At 35.3% G+C, this 20,154-nt stretch overlaps 2 long non-coding RNA genes across 2 annotated transcripts; both read right to left on the bottom strand.

Annotated features, from left to right (window-relative positions):
- Positions 1–6,926: 6,926 nt before the first annotated feature.
- LOC138130306 (uncharacterized) lies at positions 6,927–9,820 on the bottom strand. Its single transcript, XR_011159541.1, has 2 exons — positions 8,757–9,820; positions 6,927–8,373 (listed from the first exon to the last, which is right to left on the bottom strand). It is a non-coding gene; the product is annotated as an uncharacterized lncRNA (long non-coding RNA).
- A 9,336-nt stretch (positions 9,821–19,156) lies between these two features.
- On the bottom strand, positions 19,157–20,154 carry LOC138130308 (uncharacterized). Its single transcript, XR_011159544.1, has 2 exons — positions 20,018–20,154; positions 19,157–19,391 (listed from the first exon to the last, which is right to left on the bottom strand). It is a non-coding gene; the product is annotated as an uncharacterized lncRNA (long non-coding RNA).

Genomic DNA, 20,154 nt, shown 5'->3' with positions numbered 1-20,154 from the left:
CACTCAAAACATCTGTTCAAAGAAGACTTCCAAAAGTTCAAGTGTGATAAATGCTATTTTTTAAACAAGATTTAAACATACATCAAATGAAGAGGCGTTGTGATTTGTACATGAACAGTGTTCTTGCAAATGAAGCTGCAGTGCCATCTAAAACTCCACATACCTAAGTCGGCATAAACTTGATGGAAATACTTCACTTCAATTATCTATGATACAAGAATGTGGACTCCAGCAGGGAAAATTACTGTGTTATATGCTTACAAGAAAGGTGAAACTGAAATTAAATTATGTAATGCGTTACATTACCCTTTTTAAAAATTAAATTAAATTTTTGAACTAAAATTTGTCATTTTTTCAATTTTTTTTTTATGTAAGGTAACATTTTTTTTCATTCATCATTTAACTAGTACAAAGGACTATCCGAAAGAGAAGAAAAAAAAGGGAGTTATCTATCATTTAAAACAGTTGGTGATGACGTCATTGTGCAAAAACCAAACGTTATTTAAACAAATTGCACGTCACAGGATGGCATTTTTCGAAATAAAATCGACCTCTCCGAGCGATTTTCTTAAAAACATCACATAACGCTATTATGAATTTTGTTCCAAACTTTATGTTCAGACTGTATATTAGTATATTACACATAATGTTGATGCGTAATGATATAAAAAAAATAATTGTAAAACACTTGGAAATGAGTTTATTGACTTTTGCATTGTTTTTATAAGTACACTAAGACCTTTGATTTAAATAAACACTTACAATAAGGAGATTGAATTTAAAAGATGCGCCATTATGTCGAAGGGTTGGCAACTCCACTCCTAGGGATCGTCTTGATCTTGGTCATATTCCTGGTTCCCTATAATCGACTCACGATGAATATTGTAACACCCCAATTTGAATTCAAATTGCTGCCGCCGAAACAAACTAAAAGGAACTAGCACGAGAAGGGACGACGCACGAACATCATCGAGAAGTTCCGACCGCTGTGTAGTCGGGGCTTATTTTTGGGTTCCATTTTGAAAAAGGGAAATGCGATCATGCGATCTCTCTACTTTTAGCTCTCGAACTGAACGGTTGTGTTTTCTGTTACTTTATTTAAAAATTGAGTGTTGTACAATTCTTTGGGTCATTCGTTTTGTTTATTGTCAAATTCAAATCAAAGGTGCGGCCCGATCTTCACGAATCGCACACAGCCTACATGTTTGTCGTGTAGACTACGTCCACTGATAGAATGCATTTTTTTAAATATCCTTAGATAACAAAATTCTCAAACCATAACATTATAGCTATTAAGACAACAAGAGTTGTATAGACGATTTAAAAATCGAGATCGTAGTTTAAATCAGAGCGACCGCAGGGAGCGAGGATTTAATAGATCGAGATTTTTAAACTATAAAACACGCGTTGTCTTCAAGATTTTTTCTAACACTAACATCTTATCAGAAATTTTAATAAATTCAGTAATTATTCGAGGCGCGTCACAATACACAAAATGCGGAGGTTGCCGTGGGTACTATGGTAATAATATCAACAAATTTGGAAAAAAACAATTTTCATCGTTGAAATGTGCCAAAACGTTCCAGAAGAAATAAGAAAAAAGGGGCAATTTGTTACCAATGAAGTCTAAAAGTGCATACGAAAAGGTGTATGTTTCGTTTCAAGGCCGGAACAATAAAAAAAGCATCACGGAGGTAACGGAAGATGTCATTTTGGCTTTTCTTGATATGGGGTAAGTGTGTAGAACTTCATTAAAAGTTAATTCACACTACGGCAAGAATCATTTGAAGAAAATGTAAAGATTGCCAGTTTTCGATGCCCGGCGCACTTGCATTGGATGAAACAGCAGAAGTTAAAGAAGATGTTACGAACAAGAGCACGAAGCTAATGTGGCAGTTCCAATTCAATAATTGTACTTTTCACTTTTGTGATAATTACTGTAAAAATGATGAATAAAATGTTACTTGAATAATATGTGCCGTGACAACTGTCTAAATGTCAATAAATTCGCTCTCTAATAAAAACGCGCCAAATGTTGTTGCAAGTGCTTCACTGCAATCCAATGGAGCTACACCAGTTAGAAAACGCAAAAAATGGACTATGGAAATGAATATTTTCATTATACGGGAATATTTTCGGATCACGAAACTACAGGATGTTGTGAGTACTTACAGGCTTGATTTATTTAAAGCATTCCAAAGTAAGTACCCCCAGTTTCCTGTTACTATTCAAAATTTAGCTGACCAGAGGAGAGCCATTATGAAGAAAAACTATATCCCTTCGGCAATTTTAGAAAAGATCAAAAATGATGTAAAGTTAGAATTGTCAATTAATTATTCTGACAATAATGAAGTTTCTAATAATTTAGTTGAAAATTCTGTTGAACCGCAAAGTTTACAAAGTTTACCAAATCATAATGACTCTTTCTGTTATCAAAGTAATTCAACACCAAACAACACGATACAAAACGACATAAATAATTTAGACTTGAGTTATAATGATATACATGTTATTAATCAAAATTTTTACTACCATCAAAATTTTAAAGAACAAATTGAAGATGAATTTAATAGAACTCTGAACGAATTTGAACATATAGAACCATTTAATAGACCACTATTACCTAAACAACAAAGCTCCAAAAAATTCTTTGCAATGATTGAAATTTTAAATCAGTTCATTTTACCTAAATTTGTAAATAACACGACAAGTTTTAGAAAATTACACAGTATCATATATAGTGGAGCTTTAACAATTATCAGATTAAATGGTTCAAAAGAAATTGACAAGACAAATAATATAAAAGCTAAAGAATTACCAAAATGGGAACGAAGACTAAATAAACGCATTAACAATATCAGACGAGATTTAGGTAGAATAACTCAATATTTAAAGGGTATAAATTCTAATCATCTAAATAACTGTATTAAATCGATTTTAAATAAAAACAGAATACATTGTTTAAAATATAACGAATATAATGAAACATTAATAGAAATTAAAGACACTTTATTACAAAAATTGAATATTTATTCTAAACGATTAAAAAGATATAAAAATAATAAACAACGGAAATTTGAAAATAAACTATTTAGAAATAATGAGAAGTTGTTTTACAAAAATTTAGCAGATAATAAAACTCAAAATAATAATGGTCTACCAAATATAAATGAAATTAAAGAATTCTGGTCAAACATATGGTCAAATGAAGTTCAATTTAATAATCAGGCAGAATGGATTCCTAATTTAGAAAATGAGATACCAGATAGTAATAATCCACATCATATTCAAATTAGCCTTGAAATTTTAGTTAAAAATATTAATAGTTCACATAATTGGAAATCCCCTGGAGGTGACCAAATTCATAACTTTTGGTTAAAAAAATTTACTTGTATTCATAAATGCTTACTTGATCACTTTAACGGATTTATTAGAGAACCTAACACATTTCCAGAGTTTTTGGCCCATGGTATAACATATCTGAAACCAAAAGATTCCAATACTAAAAATCCATCAAAATATAGGCCAATCACATGTCTGCCTACAATTTATAAAATTATGACATCTTGCATTAAAGTAATAATTTACGACCATTGTCAAAAATTAAATATACTTAATGAAGAACAAAAAGGTTGTGTTAAGGAGTGTTTTGGTTGTAAAGAACAACTCATAATAGATACGGTAATATTGGAACAAGCTAGGAAAAATAATAGAAATATTTGTACCGCATTCATAGACTACAAAAAAGCCTATGATTCAGTACCACATTCATGGTTAATTAAAATTCTTAAAATTTATAAAATTAATTTGGATTTGATTAACTTTTTATCACATGTTATGACATTTTGGAAAACTACTTTAAATTTATCAATAAACAATACTAAATTAAAATCCGAGCCTATTCAAATTAAACGGGGAATTTATCAAGGAGATTCTTTATAGCTATTAAGACAACAAGTGTTTTATAGACGATTTAAAAATCGAGATCGTAGTTTAAATCAGAGCGACCGCAGGGAGCGAGGATTTAATAGATCGAGATTTTTAAACTATAAAACACGCGTTGTCTTCAAGATTTTTTCTAACACTAACATCTTATCAGAAATTTTAATAAATTCAGAAATTATTCGAGGCGCGTCACAATACACAAAATGCGGAGGTTGCCGCGGGTACTATGGTAATAATATCAACAAATTTGGAAAAAAACAATTTTCATCGTTGAAATGTGCCAAAACGTTCCAGAAGAAATAAGAAAAAAGGGGCAATTTGTTACTAATGAAGTCTAAAAGTGCATACGAAACGGTGTATGTTTCGTTTCAAGGCCGGAACAATAAAAAAAAGCATCACGGAAGTAACGGAAGATGTCATTTTGGCTTTTCTTGATATGGGGTAAGTGTGTAGAACTTCATTAAAAGTTAATTCACACAACGGCAAGAATCATTTGAAGAAAATGTAAAGATTGCCAGTTTTCGATGGCCGGGCACTTGCATTGGATGAAACAGCAGAAGTTAAACAAGAAGATGTTAGGAACAAGAGCACGAAGCTAATGTGGCAGTTCCAATTCAATAATTGTACTTTTCACTTTTGTGATAATTACTGTAAAAATGATGAATAAAATGTTACTTGAATAATATGTGTGAGCGTATTTTATGACTCTATAAGATACGTTGCTATTGACGACGTGTCTTATAGAGAAAAGCGTATTTTATGGGAAACATAAGGTGTGAGCTCAAATGCACCATGGAAACAGTATAAGATATTAGTGTTAGAAAAAGTCCTTTATGGTTTTGTCTAGCCATCAATCCTTTGACAAATCTATTAAATAGCACTGGATATGGTTTCAATATTAGAGTTAATAATACCACACTATCCAAATTAAATCACCTTCTTTATATGGATGACATAAAACTTTATGCATCTAAAAAGAATCACATTTTATCTTTACTAACAATAACTGAAAATTTCTCAAATGATATTGGCATGAGTTTTGGTATTGATAAGTGTAAAACGCAATCAATATGTCGTGGTCATTACGAAAATTTAGAATATATAACTAAAGAAGGAGAAATGATTAAAAATTTAAATAAAGGAGAATTTTATAAATATTTAGGTATTAATCAATCAAATCATATTCAACATTGAATTATAAAAGAAAATTTAGAAAAACAATTTTATTTAAGAATTAAATCTATTTTAAAATCAAAATTAAACGGTAATAATTTAATTAAAGCAGTTAATACATATGCTGTTCCATTGTTGACCTATTCTTTTGGTGTTATAAAATGGTCCAAAACTAATTTACAGAATATAAATATTCAAACTAGAGTTCTCTTTACAAAATTTTGTAAACATCACCCCAAATCTGCTGTTGAAAGATTTAATTTACCACGCGAAAATGGTGGTAGGGGTTTTTCAAATCTAGAAATTCTACAACACAATCAAATTGCTTCACTAAAAAATTATTTTCTCAATAGAGCTCGTGATAACACTTTTTTTAATGCTTTGGTTTCAGCGGATAAAGGTTACACACCTTTAAATTTAAGTGATAATGTAATTTCAGATATTGTTGAGCCAAATATACCTGACACTATAGCAAATATAAAACAAAAGTCTTTACATGGGAGATATTTTAAAGAGCTAGAACAGCCAGAAATTAATATTCAAGCTTCTCATGCATGGCTTAAAAAATCAAATATTCATCCTGAGACTGAGGGTTTTATATTTGCAATACAAGATCGTGTTATAAATACAAGAAATTATAAAAAACACATATGCGGTTTACAATCGATCATTGATAAAAAAAAAAAAAAAAAGTCAAATTTAAATTTGACATTTCTCAAAACGCTCCTGCTTTTTATGTATTTGTAGCGAGTTTTAAGTGATGGATGACGACAGCCATCATCAAATGGCCCATCCTGGATTACATGAAAATGAAATCTGTAATAGTCGTCGCTTTGAAGGCCGAACTAGATCCTCAGGATCCTCCCGGTCAAATGACAGGTACAATTTAAATTCGAAAATTTTTGATTCATCTTGTTTTAGAAATATTGGACCAATAATCAAAATTTGTCAACTAAATATTGAAGGAATTTCTAAGGATAAATGTGACTATCTAGCAAAGCTTGCCAAAAAGATGGAAATTGACGTAATAGTTCTACAAGAAACTCACACAGGCACAGAACAACAACTGCATTCAAGGGGACTTATATCTGGATATATCTTAGTAGATCATTTGTGTAGTTCCATATACGGCTTGGCAACTTATGTTAGAGAGAATTTATCAAATTATGAAAAAGTAGAAAAGAAGGTAGTAAATGATGTACACCTCATAGATATCAAGATTGGAGATACACACATTATTAACATCTATAAACCGCCTAATGCTCGATGGCCAGACATACTTAACTTAAACTGCCAACACCCAGCAATATTTATTGGAGACTTCAATTGTCATAATAATCAATGGGGTTATGCAGACAACGATGAAAACGGAGAATTGTTACTTAGATGGACAGAGTCACATAACTTACATCTAATATTTGATGCTAAAGATAGGAAGAGCTTTCATTCTGCACGGTGGCAAAGGGACTACAACCCAGATTTGTGTTTTGTGACTTCAAATAACAATGATGAACCTTTGCAAACATCACGTTGTGTGCTAAATGACTTTCCCCATAGCCAGCATAGGCCAGTATTAATAACTGTCGGTATACAGATTCCGTTATCCCACACTATCCAAAAACCACGTTGGAATTTTCAAAAAGCTGACTGGAAAACATTTCGAAATCAAGTAGAACAAACCGTTCGTTGGATCCCACCAACCAGCAACAATTATCAAAGATTCGTAGGAGCGATTAAAAGTGCCGCTAAAAAGTTCATTCCAAGAGGATTCCGGAAAGAATATACAACATGTTGGTCGAGTACTACTAATAATCTGTTTGACAAATATCAAAAAAGCCCAAATATAGACACAGCGGATGAATTATTAAAATCATTGAATAACTCAAGAAAAGAAAAATGGAACAAACTTATGGAAAACATGAACTTCACTCATTCTAGTCGCAGTTGTTGGTCTTTACTTCGAAAACTAGGAGCGGCTAATGAAACTACTAGATCTAAATCTAATATTAGTCCAAATTCGGTTGCTTCTCGTCTGGTTAACGTCTCAAATTCTATTAAATTAAACAAAAGGGAAATTAGAAATATGAAACGGAAATTATATAAACAAAGAAAGTCAGCATTAACATCGGAAATACTATCTCGTCCATTTAGTGTAGAAGAGATGCAAGAAGTAGGTAAAACACTGAAGAACAGAAAAGCTGCGGGTTTTGACGGCATCTATCCTGAATTCATAAAACACCTGGGACCAATAGGTTTAAACTGGCTTAGGTCTTTTTTTAATGACATAGTTTCAACAGGTAAAATACCAAATGAATTCAAGAAAGCAAAAGTTATTGCCATACTAAAACCCGGAAAACCCGCCAATGAAGCTTCGAGTTACAGACCAATCTCTCTACTCAGCGTATGTCATAAATTTTTGGAAAAGCTTATCTACAATAGAATTTCACCAATAATAGAAGAACATCTTCCAATAGAGCAAGCAGGTTTTAGACCAAACAGAAATTGCTGTGACCAGGTGCTGGCCCTAACATCTTATATCGAATCTGGCTTTCAAAAACGTCTAAAGACTGGAGTTGTTTTTGTTGATCTCACCGCAGCCTACGACACCGTCTGGAAAGATGGACTAATACATAAATTGTATAATGTAATACCTTGTGGAAAAATGGTCTCACTCTTAGAAGATATGTTGTCTAACCGTCAATTCAGGGTTTTCGTTGAAGACAAAAGCAGTAAATTTCGATTTCTCAACAATGGTTTACCTCAAGGCTCAGTATTGTCACCAATCTTATTTAATTTATATACAAGTGATTTACCCCCAACAAATTCCCGAAAATTCATCTATGCTGACGACCTAGCAATGGCTTACCAACATCAGAATTTTGAAAATGTAGAAAACCGACTGTCAGAAGATTTAATACCTTTGAATAAATATTTCACAAAATGGCGACTTTGCCCAAATCCTCAAAAGACAGAAGTTTGCTGTTTCCATCTCGTAAACAACCAGAAAAATAGAAAACTGAAAGTAGTCTTTAACGAAACTACAATTAAGCATAATTATTCTCCGACATATCTAGGAGTAACTCTTGATTCATCTCTAACCTTCAAATTACACATCGAAAAGTTACGACAGAAACTGAAAACGAGAAACAACATTATACATAAACTCGCAGGCACAAGTTGGGGAGCGAATGCACACACTTTACGTATCACAGGACTAGCTCTAGTATATTCAACGGCAGAATATTGTTGCCCTGTCTGGAAGAACAGTGCACACGTGAACAAAATAGATGCTCAATTGAATACCAGACTTCGAATAATAACGGGTACTTTAAAATCTACTCCAACACCATGGCTACATGTCCTAGCGCACATTATTCCGTACGATATTAGAAGAAAATACGTAACAAAACGAATTTGGGATAAATTTCAAAATTCACCGAACATGTACTCCATAACACAAGACATGGCAAATTTACCACCCTTTAGATTAAAATCGCGTAAACCACTTTGGAAAGAAGAATTTCTCATGGAACCATTTTCCAAATCTGACTATTGGAAAGCAGCCTGGCAAGACGTAGATATTTTCAATAAAAATCTAATTGAGGATCCTACTAAACAACTTCCGGGATTTGACCTACCTAGGAAAATCTGGTGTAAATTAAATCGTTTTAGAACCGGGCATGGCAAATGCAATAATATGTTGTTTCACTGGAACATTCGTGAAAACCCTTCTTGTGAATGCGGTGCAGAAAAAGAAACCATCCAACACATTGTGGAAGAATGTCCCCTTACTAAATTCCAGCAAGGTTTCTCCAAACTACATCTACTTACCGAAGACGCCCTAAATTGGCTACAACAAATTAAAAACATATAATTTACCATAATTATTTTATGAATTTCGAATTTTAATTGTAATTTTCTTCATACGAATATATATATATATTGATAAATGTAGGATTTGCGGAACTGAAAGGGAAACCATTGAACACATCATTTCTTCTTGCACCGTTTTGGCTCAAAGCGAATATAAAAAACGTCATGATATATTCGCAAAAATTATACACATGAATTTAGCAGTTAAATTCAATTTATTAAAGGATACACAACCACATTACATTTATAAACCAGAAAGTTGTTTAGAAAATGACAATTACAAATTATATTTTGATCGCACAGTTTTAACTGACATTCGTATTAAGCATAACAGACCAGACATTATTATTTTAAATAAACAACAAAAGCAAGCATATCTTTTAGATATAGCTGTTCCAAATTCACACAATATAACACAGACATATAATACAAAAATTAACAAATATTTAGAACTATCCGTTGCTATGAGAAATCTTTGGTGTTTAGAAAAAATTTCGATTTTACCATTTATAATTTCAGCAACAGGAATAGTACCGCAATCTCTTTTTAAAAATTTAAAAATTTTGGACTTAGAGAACACATTGGTGGTTGAAATTCAAAAAGGTATATTATTATACTCATGTCACATCGTGAGGAAATTCCTTAACATTGACACAGAACATAAAACACAAAAAAGTCAAAATGTGGAGGCGAGACGCCGGTAATTATGTTGATAAGCACTGCACTATTACTTGATAGTATTATCCGTAATAGTGTATGTACTCCGGCAAAATTGCCGTGCCGCCGGGTGTGATAAGCACTGCACTATTACTTGATAGTATTATCCGTAATAGTGTATGTACTCCGGCAAAATTGCCGTGCCGCCGGGTGGAGGTGGGATACGAAATGTGTGAGCGTATTTTATGACTCTATAAGATACGTTGCTATTGACGACGTGTCTTATAGAGAGAAGCGTATTTTATGGGAAACATAAGGTGTGAGCTCAAATGCACCATGGAAACAGTATAAGATATTAGTGTTAGAAAAAATAAATTATATGACATTTGAAATTGTCAGTTCTGTCAAAGAGGTTTAAGCATTTAGATTTGCGATTTTTCATCTTTAGAGCTTTGTTTTGCGATTCTCTGGTTTTAAAAGTTATTAGTTTTGATCGTGTAGCTGTTTTGATCTGTTCCGCTGCGATTTTTTGTTGATTTTTTAAATTTGTGAAGTGAGTGCGTGCCTCAAGAATCTAATTACAAACATCGAAAATGATACAGAGGTAATTTTTGTTCATGCATTAAATAGGAGTACATATTAAATAATCTCTTGCTTGTGTTTAGCCATTTCCGAAAAAAGCTGGATATTTTAATTTCAGTAGCCAGCTTTTTCGAAAATTCGAAAATGTATTGTGGGTTATATTTTTTATTCCGTCGGGCACATTATTACTCGTGAAATACCCTGTATTAATAAAACCTAATATATTACTCCTACTGTACTTACGTTTTCTTTCGTCTTTCCTAAGTGCAAACATGCAGAATAATAATAAAACATTACGTGTAAACCTGCTCTTTCCATTTTTTAAAATTTCGCGCCGGATCTATTTGTTGTAGCGTAGAGTGAACATTTTTAGTAACATTTATGTCAAGCAATCTGAGTGGACAGAGTTTATAAAGCTTTATCCAGACCAGCGAGCGAAACGGCGAACCGAACAGCGAACCGTTCGCCAAAATGAGCGTTCAAACCACAGTATTTCAAACGTTCAAACGAAGACGTGCAGGTAGTAGGGGAACTCGTCGAGCGGTTCGCCAGTTTTCCAGAAAAGTGCTTGTACAATGAGGGACATGGAATCCTGGGCAGTCTGTTATTGTCATTTCAAAAAGTACTTTATTGTCATCATGATTACCGTCTTGATTATGAACGTTATTTTTTGGGTGATAAATTTCAAAACTCAAAATTATTTTGTCATTTTTACTACACAGAACGTTTACCTCAGGTTATCTATGTACGATTGCGATAATTTTGTTTATTCATGTCGGATTTTTGGAATATCTGAGCTTCAAACAGTTTAAATTGATTGTCAAAATGACAAGAATCGAAAGTGGGGTTACGATTCCTAAAGGTTTATTTACACTGTACTTGAATGTCAAGAAAGTGACGGCCAAAATTTTTTGGCCGCCATAGTACGGTTGCGGTCAATAAAATCTGAGCAGCACATTTTCCTACTGTAAATATGGTTTAGATTGTTGCTCAAGTACGGGTAGTCACCTGGATAACTGTCATGTTGATGTAAACGTCAACGAAAAAAAATGCCACATTTATCTCTTGCAAAAAAAGTAAGGGTTGTTACATTGCTGGAAGAAGGTTGGTCAGAAAGGAGGGTAGCAGTCAGGTTCAACATAGCCAGGAGCACTGTGCACAATAAGAAAATGTGGAATGAACGCCAATCGTTTGAAAGGCAAGTCGATAGTGGCAGGCCTAGAATCTCTACAGAGATTGACGACGTTAATTTGATTCAAGTTCTACGAGAAAACCCGTTCAATTCTGTTACCGGGGCACACAATGAAACAAATTTCCCAGGTTCTCTTCGAACAGCAAGGCGTCGTGTCAAGGAAGGATCGGAACTGCGAAATCATCCTGCAGTCAAAAAACCTTTTTTGACTCAACAAAAGAACACAGAGTAGGAAGTAGGATTCGCGTTGGAATATTCACTAGAACCATTAGATTTTTGGCAGAATGTTGTTTTCACAAACGAGAAGATTTTTGAATCGTGCTATAACGGTCGTGTTAGAGTTTATAGACCACCAAATTCTCGTTTTGATGAAAGTTATACTCAAAAAGTAGTAGTAAACGGTCGCTTTTCTGTAAATGTCTGGGGCTGGATTAGTGCCCAAGGACCTGGAGTTTTAACGCATATAATAGGCAGAAATAATGCAAAGGTCTATCTTCATACCCTGGAGAATATCATGCTGTCATTAGTGAATGCGGTCTTTCCCCAAAATCATTTTATTTATCAGCACAATTGTCCTATTCATACAGCTAGAATTATCTCATATTGGATGGAGCAGGTAGGAATACGAGTTCTGCCTTGGCCTTCGCGCAGTCCGGACTTGAACCCTATCGAAAATATTTTGGGTTTGATGATAAGGAAACGTCGAAGAGTTATAGGGAAAAAATTCAAGAAGTGTGAAACGAATTAACTCCAAACTATACTGAGGTTTTAGTAGCATCAATGCCGAGAAGATTGACCTAATGTAATAGACAAAAATGGGGCTGCTACAAAATATTAGTTTTTATATATATTTTTTTTTTGTTGCATTCTCTTACAATGTTGAATGTTCTTATCTTTCTACCATAAACATGTTATTTATTAAGTTCACGGAAGGTGTGAATTAACACGTGGTATTTGTGTATGCGTAGGTACCGTCTCTAGGGTAATGTGGCTTGAGGTGAAAGTCTGATTTATCAAATTTCATGAAAAAGTCATGGAATGTCAAATCAGTGCTCAGATTTTATTGACCGCAACCGTACATATTTATATTAATTAACCTTGCCTCAAAGAAAAAAAAAGACGATAGTGGCAAATCAGTGACGTGGGAAATAGAATAGACGGAGCGTAAGATACACCGCTTTGATTCCCACCTGTACATTTTTGCCCTTACCAAGATGGGCACCGATTGTATTGCTGGTTGCTGTTGCGAAAGTTTTATAATGATGGGGATAACAAAATACAATAAAAAGATACATTAAACAAAAGCGGACAAAAGCTAAATTAATTTATCGATGTTTAAAAAGTACAACCTTTGTTAAATAGTAGTTTATTTAACGAGTTTGTGTGTAAATTGGGATTTTTAAAGCCCCACGAGTGCCAAAAAAGGTCCAATTTACACACGAACGAGTTTTGTTCGACGAACCCCTTAAAGGCTCCACATCGCTTAAAATCTTTAAAATTACCTTGACGTTTCGTTTTGACAAGTTGTGACATTTATCAAAATCTGTTCACGCAGGAGAAAATTCTCAAATTCTGACAGTGTCGAACAAAAAAGCTGTCTTACAGACTTACCTTTTAAATTTTTGTTGAATTGTTTGTTAGAGTAATGAAGTCTAATTTTGGTATAACTAACAATTATTTGTTTGATTAATATAAAATTGATTTTCCGAAAAAATTTCAAAATCTAAAATATGGCTATCTATAGGAGAAAATAAGTTAGAGGGTAAAGTAGCAAAAACAACATTACAGGTCCTTGTAATGACATTATCTATAGAAGGGTTATTGTTCTTTTTTGCAATTTTTAACATAACACGTGCTAGTCATCTTCAAAAAGTATGAGTTTTATAACTATATGAAAGCAAACAAATAGGTCCTTTTTGTTAATATAAAAACAACAGATACGATACCTCTGCAACCCGCGCAACTGACACATAAATGTTAGGCAAATACAGAACAGTTTTGCTATTATTGCTGCATAACTTGCCCTTACTTATAACGTTGCATAGAGGAATCAACGTTTTACATGGAGATGCTCCGTCTATTCTATTTCCCACGTCACTGTGGCAAATGCAGTTGTATCATAGTAGATCCGTATCCGGTGGAAGTAGCTTACTGAACGATCTACGAGGTCAAGAAATGAATGGTCAATTTCATAATTTTACGAGGATGGATTCGGATGATTATGATCCACTGCTAAATTTGATTGGGCCAAACTGAATTGATTTCAACAAAGGAATAAGACTGCATTTCATCCCATGTGTTCTTGGAACACATGGTGCACGCGACACCGTCCAGACTTTATGCAACACGCTCGCGCAACTTTCTTTGATGGTTCGCCAGAATACCGACAACAGATGGATCACCAAAGTGAACGCGCGCTTGTTGCATGGTTCGTTGAAATGCACGCGCGCAAGTTGCATGCTCGCCGAAATGCTCGCGACTTTGGTTCGGTTCGCCATTCCGCTCGCTGGTGTGGACAAGGCATAAAGGTAACATCACGTGTGACGGTAACGGTTCGGCGAGAATGCATTTAGCGCATAGCCTAAGCACGCTCCACCCCAAACTGTTTAAGCGCGAATTTTAAATATTAAAAATTAAAACGCCGACTTTACCTGACCTGACCTGAAAAATGATGTGACAGCGTCCTTATATCGAAAAGAACTACTATTTTGCACGTTTGAACCTGATATCTGGGGCCGCCGCAATTTCTGCATTCTCGCTCTCGCCAACTGGGAAGGGAAATAAGGGAGGGGCACCAAAGGGCCCGTCGGTGGTTGCCGTCGCTGTCTTCTCGGGGCTCCTCCATGACGGAATACCCGGGAGAGTGTTGTCCTCAACTACGTAGGAAATTAGGTTGTCGAGGCGGGGTTTGATCGCAACTGGGAAAGGAAATAAGGAAGGCGCACCGAAGGGACCGTCTGGGGTTGCCGTCGTTGCCTTCACGGGGCTCCTCCATGACGGAATACCCGGGAGAGGGTCGTCCTCAACCACCTGTTATCAAACACGATAATCGGAAATGGGACACTCAGTTACAGAAAATCGCATGTGTTATTCGCACTTCCGTACACGAATCGTCCAAGTTAACAACTTACTTTATAAATTTCGGGCGGGAGATTTGTTTGAACGTGGAAGCCGACAGGACGTCCGATAATTTTGGTGCTGTCGTGGCTCGCGATGAGGCTCAGATAGCGGCCGGTGCAGTTGGTTTCCTGGCTATGTATAGGGACTTCCGTAAGCGCCTAGACAAGGCTTATCAACAAAACCGTAAACGGTATAACCTTCGACGCTGTGATGTGCGGTATATAGCCGGTCAGGAAGTTTGGTGGAAGAATTACCCTCGCTCTTCTGCGTCTGCGTACTATATCGCGAAGTGGGCACCTCGGTTTTAAGGTCCTTTTCGCATTAAAGCATGGTTGTCGCCTTGGACGTACGAGTTGGAGTCTCGTTGAGCGCATTGAACCCCACTGTTGCGGTGATAAGGCTGTAGAGGCACGAGCAGCTTTTGAGTGTGTTACTTCGTCCAGGGAGCGGATGTGAGCAACCCCGTTCTTTTTGTCAGTGCTCATGTGTCTTCTGTGATAGTTGGCTTTCCTTTTGTATTGGGGTTTTTGTAGTGAAATTTTGGGAAAATTTCCTGTAGGAAGGGGTGAGGTTTGTGACCGCGGACTTTCCATCGAACCTAAATGGGATTAATTATAGGCTGAGGATGACTTGCCTAAGTCATCAAGAACTGAAAACCCTTTTATTTTATTTTCGCCAATTTCATTTGAAAATGTAAACAAATCTCCAAACTCACTTTCAGTCAGGTGTCAAAAGTGTCAGCCGGTAAGTCGTCCCCACTTATGTTCGCCTTCTCAATTCCTTCTGATTGGTCCATGCCGCCGAGTACATGAATCCGTGTGAATGCGCTTGCTGTCTCCAATTTTTGGTTTTTACAATCTTCAAAAAAGGTTCTCGAATTTTCGTTTTTTTCTGGTAGGTACAGTTGCGGCCGTTGAAAACTCAGACACTTTGACAACGCCAAACTTTTAGCTTTGTAAATGGTATTGAAAGTGACGTTTCTCAAAATGTCACTCAAACGTTATCCACAATAATTTCTCTCGCAATGGCTCTTATACTCACACCGTCCCTCAGTCAAAAACACATTTTTGCAAATCAGATAATTGCGGCATTTCAAAAGTTACGCGCGATTCTGACCTAATATGTCAAATACTGCCACTGACTTTATAGTCCTTCATGAAAATCCTGTTTACGCTAATCAAATTTCGGAATTTATACAGAGTGTTTAAATCTTTCCTGTCTGAGATTTCAACGGCCGCAACTGTACATCTCCTTGGTGTGGGTGTCGGTTGTGAGATCTTCACATTTGTTCTAGAAGTTTAGTGAACTGGAATTGGTGTTAAGTTCTACTGAAATTTTGCGGCTGGAGTTACTGCTCGTCAAATCTTAGATGGCCGCTAAGGATGTGCAGAAGAGGGAGTGCGATGCAAGATGTGGAACCGAGATGCGACAAGGTGAAGCGGTAAAGTGGGGTATAATTCTGAAAAGTACACTCAGATACAGAAATCGACTTGTTCTAACTCCGCGTTGTCGACGAGATTTTAATCCTGTAGCTGTAATCTACTGACGTATTGCGAGTCTTCAACGTATTTGTGATCTGCAATTTTTATTACCTAAATAATAATAAATAGGTACCTTTCCCACTAAATTTCCGACGGCATTGTAATTTTTACATTTCTCCTTTTTAGAAAATGACACCCATAAAGTTGCTCTTATTGTTAACACAAGTTGTACATTTTGATAATTACGTCTCCTTAAATTTCAAAATCATAAACCACTGTAAATTTTATTGAAGTACCTGTTCTTACTATTTTGTCGGTGGACGAGTCGATTGGACCGTTCGCTTAAATTACAATTACAAACAGATGTTCGTTATTCGCAGCGCTTCAGCCATTTTTACATAATGCCGTAAACAATTTCCCAGAATTCTAATACTGTAAGATGAGGCACAAAGAATTATTCATTATTTTAATAAACTGTTATGTATTACGAAATCAAAGACATTATTCCATAATATACCTAATTCATAATGTCATATTAATCGTTTAAATTTAAATTATTAATAACATAATTACATAACATTTTTGTTTTATATTTAATACAAAAATTTCCGATAATATTGCGGAATCTGGAAAAGTGCCCCGAATGCTTGCAGCGTTTCCACGTTGAATGGCAAGGGAAATCCTCTCGAAAAGGAATTTCTTTGATTTTGAATCGCCTGATTCCGCGATAAATATGTTTCACTGTGCTTTTAAAAGCCATGGTTCGGAGTGTACCAGTGTTTCCACTGCTGCGACGCTCGAACAAGTGACGTCCCCACTCCTACCGTTACCATTGCGCATCCGAATCTCAGCGGCCATCTAACATTTGAGGAGCAGTATATGCCGGATTTCCTTGAAATCGAAGATCCTGACAAGTGCTAGCAGTAGAATTTGTAAAGCACGCGACAATTCGTCGGATTTGTTCAAAACCTGTATAGTTCTCCCAGAGCTGCAGCGGTTTTATGGCAGGGCAATAGTAATTATTACGCCTGTTGAGATGCCGATACGCGACATAAACAGACCCCTGTCAATCATCATTTTCGTTCTATACCTGGCAGTTTACAGGGTAGTACTTGGACGAATTTACGATTAGGGGTTGTACTTGCGGTTTAAACCTATTGTCGGTGTTGTTAACGTTTATACAATGGTACCCTGCCATAAAACCGCTGCAGCTCTGGGAGAACTTTACCATACCCCACGGAAAGCCACCCCCATCTGCAGGTAAATATGTACATATTTTTCTCCTGAAATTGGGGTTTGAGAACCGTAATCAGTCCATAATGGGCTCTGAAATCAAAGCGATTATTAGCCACCAGAACCGGGCGATTCGAAACTCCGCACGGATGCAGGTAAAGGGACTAAAGTTGCATGAATCTCCGCACGTTGCAAAAGTTTGCCTTTTTCGGATGCACCAAACTCCGCACGAAGGACAGGTAAAAACAATTAAGACACCTACTTAAATCTTTCTTTAAAATTCTTGTAATGTCCATTCAAATATTCATGTATGGTAAAAAGTTGAGTGAAATATTTCGCACAATACTCAAATGTATAACAATTCAGATTTACGAGTTCGTGTGTAAATTGAGCTCTTTATGACTCGAGTGGACCTATTTGTTACACTAAATGTGGCAACATTTAAAAACATTCATGTATCCCAATATTCCGCAAATATTTCATTTTTGTTGTATCCATGGAAATGAGAGAAAAATCAAAGCCATGTTGCCGTACGTTATTTGAGGTAAGACGGATATAAAATTTGTTAGAATATCCAAGCAACGATTCTGCGTTCTGCGCACCCCGGCGCGCATACACCGTGATAACGGGCTCGCGCGATACACAGCCATCTTGATGCAGCACAACACGTTGTATCTTGTATCGATCAAATTATTAATAAATCCTTTTTTCTCGTTACCTATACATTATACGTTGTGCAGTTATTCTTTTATTGGAGCCACACACGTTATTTCCTGATCTACCATAACCAACAAAATTACTATCTGGAAATGTTGGAAGTAATGAAGAAAATAATTGCAAACCTGGTCACAGTCGTTCAGAATTATTATGCCACACATGCTAGTAAAAGATAAATACTCTCGTGTCAAAAATGGATTACTCCCTAGGATTTAGGGATATTCGTTACTAGGTTGCCATAAATTTGGTTAGGTTGGTGGCTATGTGGTTTCTGGTGACAAACAAAAGATATCCCAAAAATGTAAGACAGCAAATTAATTGTAACAGTTGTAAATGACTAATTTCTGGCTAAGTGATAGATAATTTTTCGTTTCACAATCAATTTTGGTTACTGGCGGCATATTTATTTGGATTTAATCTCTTAATTCAAAGTAACCAAACTTAGGCATTCAAAATAACTTTTGAAAATTCTAGTTACACACAACATGAAAAACGTTATTTCCCTAAAAGTTCGAATTCTAGGGAGTAATCCATTTTTGACACGAGAGTAGTCAAAATCTTTTTAATATTTAAAATAAATGAGATCAAAGCTACACCTTTTGAGCCCCCTATGATGAACCAAGTGGGTAATTCAAAAATCCCACCAAGGGGCCAGCTCTTTTTTTCCAACATACGCAATGAAAATAAAACCCGCGAAATTCAAAAATGGCCAAGAGCGCGTGATCGTACCTCGTTAAGGTTGTACAATGCCCAAAAATATTACGTTTCACCAACGCAAGATGGCTCTGAAGTTTCACACTCTGATAGTTGGCGTATAGGCAACACACCAACCTTCTATCCTTCCCTTTACAGATTTCAATTTCTTTACAGAAATAAGGAGGGTTGATGTCCAAGCACAATTGTTGTTATGTCTATTGACCGGTAGGGGGATTCAAACTCGACCGCTTCCCTTCACCTCCTTTCCGCCCGAAGCTACGGGTATAATTTATATTTTTACTGTATACCTGTTAACAGGTATATGAGCCCCGTTCAGCTTCAATTGGCCCACTTACACTCGCTCCAGAGAAATCTAAATTATATTTTGATATAGGTATTTTTTTCTTCACCAATTTAAAGATTTTTAATACAACCTAAAACCTACTAATAGGTATAATTTATTACTATTAAGATGATAAATTAAACAGAAAATAAAAAATATTATTTAGACGAAAGGGAATGTATTTTTAACAACAATTAGCTAGTTTTTTATCTAAAGTAAAATATTCGTTCTGAGAATTCCAATGATAAATTTTGATTTGTAGATCTTTCTTTAATGCGCAACTCCAAAAACTTTCATTTTTCTGTTAAATTCCTCGTTTACTCCCCGGCAAATTTTCAAAACCTTCTTTCAAAATTTTCCGTACGTCCCCTTCAGATATCTGAAAGAGATTGAAGCTAACATTTTAAATAGGTCAATTTAAATTAAAAGTGGATTTGTCAACTTATGGCAAACATCCAAAAATCTCCTCAACCATTCGGTAAACTGGCATTTTCCCCAAAGTTTGACCATTTACTTTTTACAACACCAATGAACACTTTATTTTGTCTTTAAAGTGAGGTATTTTCTCTTTATAACCCTGCCTGTGGCCTCCAGGATATCAGTGTGGTGATAAACCAAGGAACAAAATTTATAATAACATTATTTAATGTTTTCAGGCAAAACGCTCAGACAAGTCAATTTTATTTTTTAATTAGCCACATTATGACATAAAAATTTTACTTATGACGTCATGTATTTTTGCACAATGACGTCATGATTTTTTATTTTTTATTAAATTTTTTAAATTACAACCTCCACTTTTTATTTATTTATTTAGCATGGATGAAAGGACTATTGTACCAACTTTAAGCAATTTTCGCCATTTTTCAATGTTACTCCAGTTCATCCTTAAACTAGTTTTTGTCTTTTATCTTTCAATCATTCAATCCACATTTTATTCTTGATTTTATTTAACCGTTCACATTTCCCGATTTATTGGATTTCAAGTAAATATTCCGTACAAACCTTCATTTCTTCTTGCCAAGTTTGAAGACGCAACTCACTTTTCAGAATCATTAAACATCACGAAACATTGCTTTTGATGTGCAAAGTTTTAACAGATATGATTTTTTTGTAGGTACGTTCGTACCGGTCGCTGGATA

This window comes from Tenebrio molitor, chromosome 5 (genome assembly GCF_963966145.1).
Source record: "Tenebrio molitor chromosome 5, icTenMoli1.1, whole genome shotgun sequence".
NCBI lineage: Eukaryota > Metazoa > Arthropoda > Insecta > Coleoptera > Tenebrionidae > Tenebrio > Tenebrio molitor.
This window is presented reverse-complemented; position numbering and strand designations above follow the sequence as displayed.